At 36.5% G+C, this 12,129-nt stretch overlaps 1 pseudogene; it reads right to left on the bottom strand.

Moving 5' to 3' along the window:
- Positions 1-2,255: 2,255 nt before the first annotated feature.
- On the bottom strand, positions 2,256-2,915 carry LOC136397858 (AN1-type zinc finger protein 6 pseudogene; annotated as a pseudogene).
- Positions 2,916-12,129: the final 9,214 nt, after the last annotated feature.

The following is a 12,129-nucleotide window of genomic DNA, read 5'->3' as shown; positions in this document are numbered from 1 at the left end:
TAAAAACAATTCCTTTTACAATTGCAACAAAAATAATAAGATATTTAGGAAAAAAGAAAGGATGTGAAGGACCTATATACTGAAAACTATCAAGCGTTATTAAAAGACACTGGAAAAGACACAATGAAATGGAATGATACTCTATGTTCATGGATTGAAAGAATCACCATAGTCAAAATGGCTAATTACCCAAAGTAGTATACAGTTTTAATGTAATCCCCATTAAAATCACAATGTCAGTTTTTAAAAAAATAGAACAAAAAATCATCACATTTGTATGGAACCCAGAAGACCTTGAATAGCCAAAGCCAACTGACAAAAAAGAATGAATCCAGAGTTATCACACTACTTGACTTTAAATTATACCACAGAGCCACAATAAAACAGCATGGTATTGGCAAAAAACCACACTGACCAATGAAACAAAATTGAGAGCCCAGAAATAAAACCACATGTATAAGGGGAATAATTTTTTTTTTACATAGGATCCAAAAACATATAGTAGAGAAAAGAAAGTATTTTCAATTAACGGTGCTGGAAAATTGAAAAGCCACATGCAAAAGAACATTAGACTACAGTTTCTCCGCATGTACAATAATTATTTCAAAATGGGTCAAAACCCATGTGGCTTGGGTGGTCCTTATAGATGAATAGCAGATATATGTCCAAGTAATTCAAATTCTAGTGTCAATTAATTCTACCTTATTCTTTTCTTGTATGTATTTTTTGATGAAGCAACTTCTATCATTCTATTATTTATTTTATAGGAAATTTTTTTCCTCAGAAGATTTTCTATCTTTTATTTCATTCTCTTCTAGTATAACATCTTATCCTTAGACTCTGAAGTTTTAATGTTAAAGTATGAATATTTTATATTTACTTGTTCACTTTTTAATGAGATGAAATGGCATAAAATTAACCATTTTGAAGTATACAATCCACTGGCATTTAGTACATTATATTGTGCAACCATCAGCTCTAACAATTTCCAAAATATTTTTTATCACCCCAAAAGAATATCCCATATCCATTAAGCAGTCACTCCTCAACGTTGGCCCCTATTAACCAATAATCTTTCTGTCTCTGTGGAGTTACTTATTCTGAATATTTCATTAAAATAAGATCATAAAAGATGTGTTTTTTATGTTTAGACTCTTTAACTTAGTATAATTTTATATGGTGATTTTCCTTTTTATTTAATCAAAGACTGGTGCATAAACATAAATGCAGCATGATTACTTTAGATCACTTTTTATATTGTATACACACAGACAGATGAACTAATTTGAAGGAAACCTATAGTTGGCAATGAAATGTATACAGCTGTTCCTTCCCTTGCTAAAAAAAAATTTATTTTTTCAGAGACAGAGAGAGAGAGAGAGAGAGAGAGAGAGAGGGATAGATAGGGACAGACAGACAGGAACGGAGAGAGATGAGAAGCATCAATCATCAGTTTTTCGTTGCGACACCTTAGTTCATTGATTACTTTCTCATATGTGCCTTGACCGTGGGCCTTCAGCAGACCAAGTAACCCCTTGCTCAAGCCAGTGACCTTGGGTCCAAGCTGGTGAGCTTTTGCTCAAACCAGTTGAGCCCGTGCTCAAGCTGGTGACCTTGGGGTCTCAAACCTGGGTCCTTCCGCATCCCTATGCTCTATTCACTGTGCCACTGCCTGGTCAGGCACTCAAAAGAAATTTAAAAACACACAAACTTAGAATCTCATCAATACATTTTCTTCTATGACAAATGACTCAGACATAAAAAGTGGGTGCAAAGAAACTATATGCTAACATATGCACAACTTTTGTCAATAAAAAAAACAGAAGCAGCCATAATGATTAAGTTACCGATAACTAGATGTGCCCTAGAAGTCATTATCTAAAGAGAAATTGTGCCTCAGAGAAAAGTTATCTATACATACACAATGAGAAAATAAATTGCAAGATTAACTCATGCATGTTTAATACTGGAAAAAAATCACAATCCTCGAAAACTTTTCCACCTTTGTTATAAAAGCCCTCTGCACTCAACTAAAATTAAAATGATCTTAAAAGGATCAAGTTTACTTAAGTCTTTTCAGCTACAGAAACTACAATGAAAAAATATTTTTAGAGTCATTTCCAAAACAAAAATCTAGTCTTCTAATAACATCATGATTAAAAGTTCTATGCAAGATACAATGCTCTACATTCCCAATGACTAGGAAAAAAACAACCAAAAACCTCAAGTCAATTTTTAGTTTGCAGATGGTCAAAGGATTTTGTATTCCAGCAGGAGTTCAAATCTTCTGGATCTTTTCACCAGCAACTACTGGATTTTCTTTTCTGATTTTCTCAGCAGCATCAGCTTTGCAATTGTAAGAGCAACTGTGTACATCTGAGTAATGGTGTACACCACAGTAAACATTTTCATGCCAGCATTCAAACCCAGTAAGTCCTACTTTCTTCCTGCACATGAAACAGCAATATTTTTTTCTGTTTTGATTGTTCAAGAGACTTGCTCTGCTCTTCAGATGGCTGTTGTACAGTATCTGATACTGAAGCTTGCAGGTGTCCTGTTTCAGGTATTGCTTTGTCCACAGATGTACTGTCTACTTGGGAAAATGGCACAGATTCTGATAAAATTGTCTGATTTGATACACGACTTGGCTGCAGAGATGATGATATAGAGTCTAAAGCTGGCTGAGCTTCCAGGCCACTGCCATCTGTGCACTGAACTGGTAAAGATTCAGACAGACTACTGACAAAAGTTGCAGGTGGGCTTACTCTACTGTTACTACTATTCTGTCATTGAAGATGTTCTTTGTATCATACCGAACACATGTCATTCATGCCAGGGTTTCCATAAAATGCGCAGCTCATGGAACAAAGCATAGACACATGACTGTGATTAGTTTCTTGAGCCATGTTTCTTTGTTGCACACAGTTGAGGTTGATGAGCAAACAGCTGTCTTATCTTGAGACAGACATTAGTAGCTTTTTGCCTTCTTTATCCTCATAAACACTTAAAGTTTGAGTTTTGTGCAAGAGAACATTTTAAAGCCTTCAGTGTTTTCCTGCAGCAGACCGCAATTCATTCCTCCATACTTCAAACACCAACCCAACAGCAGTCAAAAATGCTTTGTGAAGCCTGACTGGTGATAGTGCAGTGGACAGAGTGCTGACCTAGGACACTGATGTCCCAGGTTTGAAACCTGGAGGTTACTAGCCTGATCACAGGCTCATCCAGTTTGAATGCAGGGTTGAGGGCTTGAGTGTGGAATCATTGACATGATCCATGGTTGCTAGCTGGAGCTTAAATGTTACTGGCCCAAACAAGGGGTCGTTGGCTCAACTTGGGCTCCCTAGTCAAGGCATGCATGAGCAGCAATCAATGTACAACCAAAGTGATACAGCGAACTACAAGTTGATGTTTCTCATTTCTATCCCTTCCTCTCTCTCTGTTTCTCTCTCCTCCCTGGCAGCTGTCCTCTCTGTCAGACACATTGCCTGTGGCCAGTTGCAGCTGGTGAATGAGAACAGGTGAGGCTGTCAAGCCCCATTCACTTTTGTCCTGCTGCCATCACCTGGCATGTTTCTGAAGTGCATTCTTGTTCTATCATGTATCACACATTCTTATTGTGGTTGAATAATATTCCATTGTATGTATATACAACATTTTGTTTATCCATTCACTCACTGATGGACTTTTGAGTGTTATTTCCTATTTACAATTTACTGTTGTTAATAGTGCTGTTATGTACATTTGCTTTTAAATATTGTTTAAACATCTATTTTCTATTGTTATGAAGATATACCTAGAAACAGAATTAATAGGTTAATGATTAACCCAATGTTTGACTTCTGAGGAACTACAGAACTGATATCCACAGCAGCTATATCATTTTATATTCTTACCAACAATATGTTAGTGTTGAAATTTTAGATAGATAATAGAAAGATACTATATTAAAAGTAAAAACTAATAAAATTTTAAAATATGTACTTGTTAACCAACAAAAATAAATAAATGTATATTAAAAAATAATATCTTTACAAATTTCTCCTCTCAAATGTAATGAGAATAGTGACTTTATAGTTTTTTAAATATCTTAAAATATTATAATATATAATACATTATATCATGTTTTCATATTGGCTTTTGAATATAATATGATGCAATAATATGTCATATTGTCTCTGGAAAATGAACTACACTAAAATAACATTTTAGTATTATTATAAGAATAGTTTTGAATTCATGGACCTTCTAAAGGACGTTAGGAACTCCCTGGTATTCCTCAACATACCTTGGAAACAAGTGGCCAAAATCTGGTATTTCTTTAGGAGCTACATAAAGGTATTACACATTTTATTTGTTAGAATATGTCTAAAGAGATATATTCTCCTAAATAACTGTCTTATTACCTTCAGATAACTAAAGACAGAATAAGTATTATATTTTTTTCATTTGTTTACTATTTACCATTTTTCAAGAGAATTAGTTCTTTACATGACTTCTTAAGGGACCAGTGAGTTACTTTTTGCATTATTACTTATTTATTCATTTTGACATAGTTAAAATGATTGAATCTATCTTAGCCATTGTGTTTATTGAGGCTTAAACTGTATCATTGATGATACAAAATCCTTTCCAAATCAGCTGCTTCTGAGTTCTTTCAATATTATTTAACTCTCCATTCCTTTCTGACACATTATTCCAGACTCTTGTAGAAACTTCATGCCCCAAACTAGAAATTAGTCATTTCTCCATGGCTCTCCTGGTTCTTTTAGTATTTATAGAAAAATATTATACAGAAACCACAATCTGAACCCCAGATTAGTCTTTGTTTCTGGACTTTTTTAGTGTCCAGAACATTTATTTTAAAGGGTAGATATCATGAGGCATCATATTGATAGGTTCAGTTTCAGTTTAGAACTATAGTATTTTACTCACAGATCTCACATCAACCTCTCTCATGCAGTATCCCTGGTTCCCAATGAATCAGCACAGTTATGTATTACTTACCTATTTCCACTGTGCACTATCCCATTATCCCTTTATTCCACTATCCCACTGAACCATACACCCATGGCAGTATTAGAATAATACATCAACAATATAATAATTGAAAACAGTTTAAGATTTCTGATCTGATGTTAGGGTATTTCCTGTGGAAATAAGAAAATTGTTATGGCTTAAAGCCTCTTGAAATAGTCCCTGACTTGTGGTATGTCACCAACTTGATAAATGGTTATGTTCACTGTTGCAATTCTTTCCATTTCTAGTAACTAAAACTACCATTTGTTTGATTTATAATGTTACAAAATGTTTGCATGGAGCTGGACACCCAGCATGGTGGAGTAATGATCTGAGCAAATCCTTTCCCCAAAAGTCAATGCTGATACTAAACAAACATTTTCCAAATAAACCATTTCAGAATTCTGGAAAATGACCAAAGACATATAGCAGATTGAGAAGTGCTTGTTTAAGAAAACTACCTGAACTTCAGAAAAAACAATGGAGGTGATTTAACCGGGGCCTGCTCCTATCCTCACCCTGGCTGGATGACAGTATAGGTTGAGGAACAGCAGTCTTGCTGTTGCCAAAGGTACATCCAATTTGGAACTCCATAGAGAGACCCATGCACAAGAAGTTATAGAAAACAATAGCAGTTGGTGGCACCCCCCCCCCCCAATAAAAAAAACAAAAAACAAAACAAAACTAAGATCAACATTACAGCTGCCTGAGAGGTTGCAATTCTGGTTTTGGGGAAGAGACCAGATAAAATTAATTTAACAAAAATAATTGGGAAACATAGTAGACTTCGATAAGCTCCCACTTGCTCCCAAAGGCTTGGAAGCTGCCCCCACTCTAAGGAGAAACCTAGCAGGTCCACAGGAAGTTCTTATACCTGCCTAAGCCTGAGGCACTGCACATAAACAAAGCAGAAGGCCAGGGCAGAGTTGTGAACTGCTTGAAGGCTAAATGTGTGTTCTAATCCACAAATACTTCCTCAGGAAAAGATAGCAACCTTTTCAGGTTAAGATGCAAAGCACAACCTCTGACTAATCCTTGGCTACCACTAAATTATGCTGATTTAGGTTAACTCTTAGGAAGGTAGAAATAACAGAGAGTAGAAAAAGGGAAGAAGAGGGGGGGCAAGAGAAAAAAGGAGGAGGAGGGAAGAAGAAAAGAAAGGAAAGAAGAAAGGAAGGAAGAAAAGGGAGAAGGAGGGGAAGAAAGAAAGGTTTTATGTGAGTAGAGATATCAGTGGTTACAAACTGCAAGACAACCAGAACCTACAGAACTAGTCCAGGCAGGTAACTAAACAAACAAACAAACAAACAAACAATAACAACAAAAAATGAAGAAACACAAAATGTAAAACAACAATTACTTTTTTTAAATAACCTCAAACTAGGAAAAAAACCAAAAAACAAATGACCATCAAAGAGTAGATAGATTTTAAAAAAATAAGATATTCATAAATGGAATTCTATTGAGCAGTAAAAAAAAAGAATAGACTACAAATATACTGATCAACAACATTATAGCTTATAGCTGCATGCTAGGTGAGGAAATGTCTGCTACAAAGAGAGAGACAGGCACAGGCCCTGGTAGCTTAGTTGATTAGTGTCTTTCTGATACGTTAAGGTTGTGGATGTGATCCCTGGTCAGGGCACATATAAGAATCAACCAATAAATGAATAAAAAAGTAGAACAACAAATCAATCTTTCTCTCTCTCTCAAAATAAGTCATTAAATAGAGTATATACTGTTTACTCCTTTTTAATAAAGTTATAGAGAAGACAAAGCTAAGCTTGGCCTGACCTGTGGTGGCGCAGTGGATAAAGTGTCGACCTGGAATGCTAAGGTTGCTGGTTCGAAACCCTGCACTTGTCTGGTCAAGGCACATATGGGAGTTGATGCTTCCTGCTCCTCTCCCTTCTCTCTCTCTCCTCTCTAAAATTAATAAATTAAAATAAGAAAAAAAATGTTAAAAAAAAGTTTAAAAACAAACAAACAAACAAACAAAAAAGCTAAGCTTAACCAGCATAAAGCAAACCAGTAGTTGCAGGGATGCCCAGTTGGCAGTGAGTTTAATTACAAGTTTAATTACAAATGAGTATGAGGGTACTGGGGTAATGGAAATGCTCTATATCTTGATTGTAGTTATATTTACATGGCTGTATACATTTGTCAAAATGAATAAAACTGTACACTTAAAAGAGATGTACTGTATATAAATTATACATTCATAAAGTTAAATTCAAATGTTTAAAAAGAAACAAAAATATGTAACCTGTAAAAAGCCCATAGACAAACTGAAGAAGTAAACATTGCAACTTGAGGCAGGTGATACGATCTAAGTTGTTTTTTTCCCAAACATTTTATAAATAGTATGTGCCTGTTTTATGCTCAGTGCTTAACAAATATTTCCGGAATTAGTGAATAGAACTTAAAAAGGAACTAAAGCAGGCAAGGGTATCTTAAATAACACCATCTTTTAGGGGATTTGTTTTCTGTTTACATCTTTTGATCCCTCACTAATCCTGAGATTTTATTCCCACATTCCTGGAATCGCCTATATTCATTTCTTCCTAATAGCTCTCTCACCTAGTTCTGATACCATGAACCATTCTTCTGCACTATCTTCTACCCTCAAGAGTCACTTTCTCGCACTTAACAAATCCAGTTTTATGTACTCCATTAGAAAATGATGCCCTGGTCTCCTAGACTTCTGTGTCTCCCCTGGCAAGACAGGCCAGCTGCCTCTTCTGCCTGCACATCCGGGATCACTTGAAGATACCATGTTCCATCAACACTCGGCAGGGTCTCACTGAGTGCCTGGGTGCTCCTGTTCACCCCCCTCCACATCATCTAAATAGGCTTTGGGTAGAAGCCAGAAATACATGACAAACAAACGATTGGCTGGCTAGATCCAAGGATGGGGCTAGTAGACAGCCAGATATCCAACCTCACTGTAGAGGGCATAGAAGGTATTTCGATAAGAATTCTAACAAACAACTTAGGGGCATATTATCCACATTAATATGTATAGGTCATCCTTTTCTAGGAACATTTGCTTAGCAGCCCCTCTCTCTTTTGAACTCTACCTTATCCTAACTTTGAAGGATATGGTGGGAAAGGCTGAGACTTATATAGAAAAATCCTAGAGGAAGGGGCTAAACTAACCTTGTCGCTGAAGATTCATCTTTCTTGCTTAGAGGAGACACAAGAAAAATCAAGGGCTGAGTTTCTGATAAGCCTATGCACTGTTTTCTTGGTGCTTTCATACTGATTGATGAGATCACAGACATTAGGTTCCTACATTTACCCTCTGGAGATGGCACCCATAACATGTTTTGGGAACTCAGGAAATCTTATCCTTGATAACCTGAAAGAAAATGTTTACAGTGTCTCTGTAATATAGCTCACAGCCCGCTTTTACTTGTAATTTGAAGGGATCTGGAAAGAGGAAGAAAGGAGAAAGAGAAATTAATAATAATAATTAAAAAAAACATGAGAGAGACTATATAAAACCTAGGGCCTTATAAAAAAATGTAACAAAAATGTTTCATATGTAAGAATGAGCCAAACATATATTTGGTCAAGAACAAGAAAGAGAAACATTGGTGATATGGGGTAGGGGACATAATAGATACATGCCAAGAATTTAGAGTTTGATTTGAAGATGCTTGGAGAAACAATAGGGGATAGGAATGGCACATAATACAGGTTGGTGGAGGGGATGAGAAGGAACACATGTGACAGAGATGGAAGCACATCTTCCCACGATGTATGAAATGGGTCATATAGTGTTGCACTATGGACATAAATATTTAAAGAAATTGGATGGAAAATGACATCAAATAAGTGAGTCAATCACACAATGGCACAATTTTGTATATCTGAACTTTAGGCCATAGAAGGTTAACAACTGGGGAAATATATATATATATATATATATATATATATATATATATATATATATATATATATATATTACAGTATATCAAAAAAAATAACAGTCCAGAAGAAACCCTGAGGGTCAACATCTGAAATACCCCCAAGAATTTAATGCATAAAATGTTTACGGTGGGATAGGAATAATGGGAAAAGACCTGGAAAGGTATAAGAATGTTTCCCAGGAATAGAATCATTTGTACAAGTTCTTGAGTCTAATAAATTTACATTCAAATGACAATTAACTGGAGATCTTGAATCTTCTGAGCTAATACAATGAAGTCGACACCAAAGAATAACTTCAGGTCTATCAACTTATTATTGTTGAAGTTACCCTTGGACCATGTGTGCAGGAAAATTATTGTGTCATTTTTACTCTCCCAGTTATGAGTTTGCAACTTATCCAGCCAACTGTAATTTTGAGCTTAGGATTGTTGGTGGTGGAAGTGTTGTTCTCTTATGGAGTCACAGAGAAAATATTTTATAGGACTCACATATGGAGAGAATGAAGTTTTCAAAGTAAGATTTAGATGGAGTTGAAATAGAAGGCTTCCCACAGATTCCCAGTGTCTTATCTCCATCTGTCTCGTCACAGAAGTCCAGCCTCATCTTCATCAGACCCAGAAAAAAATATTGGAGTCCAGAAGATTCAATCCATGGCTCAATCCATATCAAAGCTGAGTCCAACCCAGGTGCTACTCAAAGCCTGTAATTGGGAGACCAAGCAGCTTCCAACTGACAGGAAGATTTTAGGACTGCATGGCTTCTTAGAAACTTGCAAGGAAATGGGGCAAGCCTGTCTCTTCAAGTAAGAGAAGAGAAAGGGGTTTTCTTTGTTAAGTTTGTATTTGTATTGTCTTAGTTTTTCTTTAAGGCAACCAATCAGTTTTTTAATATTTTGTGGGTTTGCATTGGTTCTTCTCATTAACCAATCAAATCCTTCTAAGCTAAACTGACAGGACTTGATGACCCCCATCTTGGCTTCCACTGTGCATGCCTTAAAGTGGAAGCACAGAAGCACCCCTCCCCTATAGTTTGGATATGGACCAGTTGTACCCTGGAGAGCTGGAAGACTCGTTTTTCCTCCCTACAAAAGAGATGGAGGAGTATTAATCTCCTTAGCTGGGCATCCCCTGGGGTATCAGGAATTGTAAATGCTATAGCTTTTTAGTAAATAAAATGCTTTAACTTCCTACTGAAGCAGGCTTTCCAGTTTTATTAATTTAATTTGATTCCTTCTTCTTCATTCCTTTAATAATATTTATCTACTTACATATGTTATAGGATTGGTTGGCAAATGACAAGATCAAAATTAGATGGAACAAGATATGTTCTTGGACTACTATCGGTGGTAGGTGAGTTAGTTTCTGGGGGAAAAAATCAAGCAGGGAGTAGGGAAAATGAGAAATAGACCACTTACCAGAGAGAGAGAGAGAGAGAGAGAGAGAGAGAGAGAGAAAGTTATGACTGGTTTAAAAGTGATGTTTTCAAGACACAGGGCCCCATACTTTGCCACCATCATTCAGAAGAGTAAACTGGACCTGGAAATGGAAATGCTCAGATTGTAAGCACTCTGATATCCTTAGAATCCAGGTCTGTCTTGGGAAAGTTCACCACCTGGGCCCCGGAGAAATGTCTTTATTATCTGGATTATCACTGGGTGAGAGAATAGCTAGCATTGCAAGTTGTAAAAACAATGTGTTATTTTTAGATGTTCCTTTTTTCCTTTGTTCTTAGCAAACCTATTCATCAGTATCTCTATTCTGGCTTCCTTCTTTCACTAACAGACGACCTCCCCACTTACCATTGACTAGAACAACAAAAATAAATCTGTTGCTTTTCTTTTTTTTATTTATTTATTTTTATAATTTTATTTTTTTAATGGGGCGACATCAATAAATCAGGATACATATATTCAAAGATAACAAGTCCAGGTTATCTTGTCTTTCAATTATTTGTTGCTTTTCTTAACCTTAGGTCTGCTACTTAATCTCTAATTTCTTCCCCAGCTCTGGCTTAAGGTAATTTTCTTGTGTCTGAGTTTTAGCTGCTGTTTTTACCACTAAGCTTTAACCTTTTTATTTCCCCTCCTTAACTGCCACAAATAAAGTTGTGAGTGATATTAAAAGGTCACTTCAGAAAAGCTTTTCAAAGGAAATAACTTTTCAGCTAAAACTTAAAGAATGTGCTAGAGTAAAAAGTGTCATACACAAGAAAGCTTAGAAAAAAAAGCATGAACTTCCAAAGGAATTATAAATTCTATATGGTGCCTGACTAGGCGGTGGCGCAGTGGACAGAGCGTCAGACTGGGATGCCGAGGACCCAGGTTCGAGTACACGAGGTCATAATTTGAGCACAAGCTCATCTGGTTTGAGCAAAGCTCACCAACTTGGACCTAAGGTTGCTGGCTCGAGCAAGGGTTTACTTGGTCTGCTGAAGGCCCATGGTCAAGGCACATATGAGAAAGCAATCAATGAACAACTAAGGTGTCACAACGAAAAACTGATGATTGATGCTTCTCATTTCTCTCTGTTCCTGTCTGTCCGTCCCTATCTCTCCCTCTCTCTGATTCTCTCTCTGTCTCTGTGAAAAAAAAAAAAATCTATATGGCTTGATCCCAGAGGGCAAGAGAAGAAAGATGCAAAGCGTTGTCTGTATATACAAAGTAGGAAGTTATTGGGAGCAGTGAAAGATTAAAGTGAGCAGGAAGCAAGCCTCCCTTCTCCCTTGAGAGGGGAGAAACCAGAAGAATACAAGCCAGCAGGGATAACTGAGTCAGTCAGTTATAAATTAACTACATCTCATAGTTCTCTAAATGGTTGCTTGGAGCCACTTGCAACACAAAACAAGAAAAGTAGGATCTGTATGTAGCTGCGACCAGTGATCTGGAAACCCCTTTTCCTTTGTTGACCCCACTGGAACTCCCTCCCCCCTTTCCGTGAGTCCTGGGAAACCTTAAACAAAGGAATCATGTGCCCATTGCTTAGATACTGTAAATATATATAACCTGTAAGAAAATCTAATTCGGGAGCTCATGCTTTGGTGCTACTAACTCCATGTGCTCTGCTGGCTACTAATAAATTCTTCTTCCTCTATTAATTAAGTTGTCTGAGTGTCTCTTCTATTGGTGTTGCTTCCTGCAACAAAATAACAGTGTACATGATCAAAAAATAAATTTTT

The sequence above is a fragment of the Saccopteryx leptura genome, chromosome 3 (genome assembly GCF_036850995.1).
Source record: "Saccopteryx leptura isolate mSacLep1 chromosome 3, mSacLep1_pri_phased_curated, whole genome shotgun sequence".
Classification (NCBI taxonomy): domain Eukaryota; kingdom Metazoa; phylum Chordata; class Mammalia; order Chiroptera; family Emballonuridae; genus Saccopteryx; species Saccopteryx leptura.
Note: the sequence above shows the minus strand (reverse complement) of the source record. Positions and strands in the feature narration are given on the sequence as shown.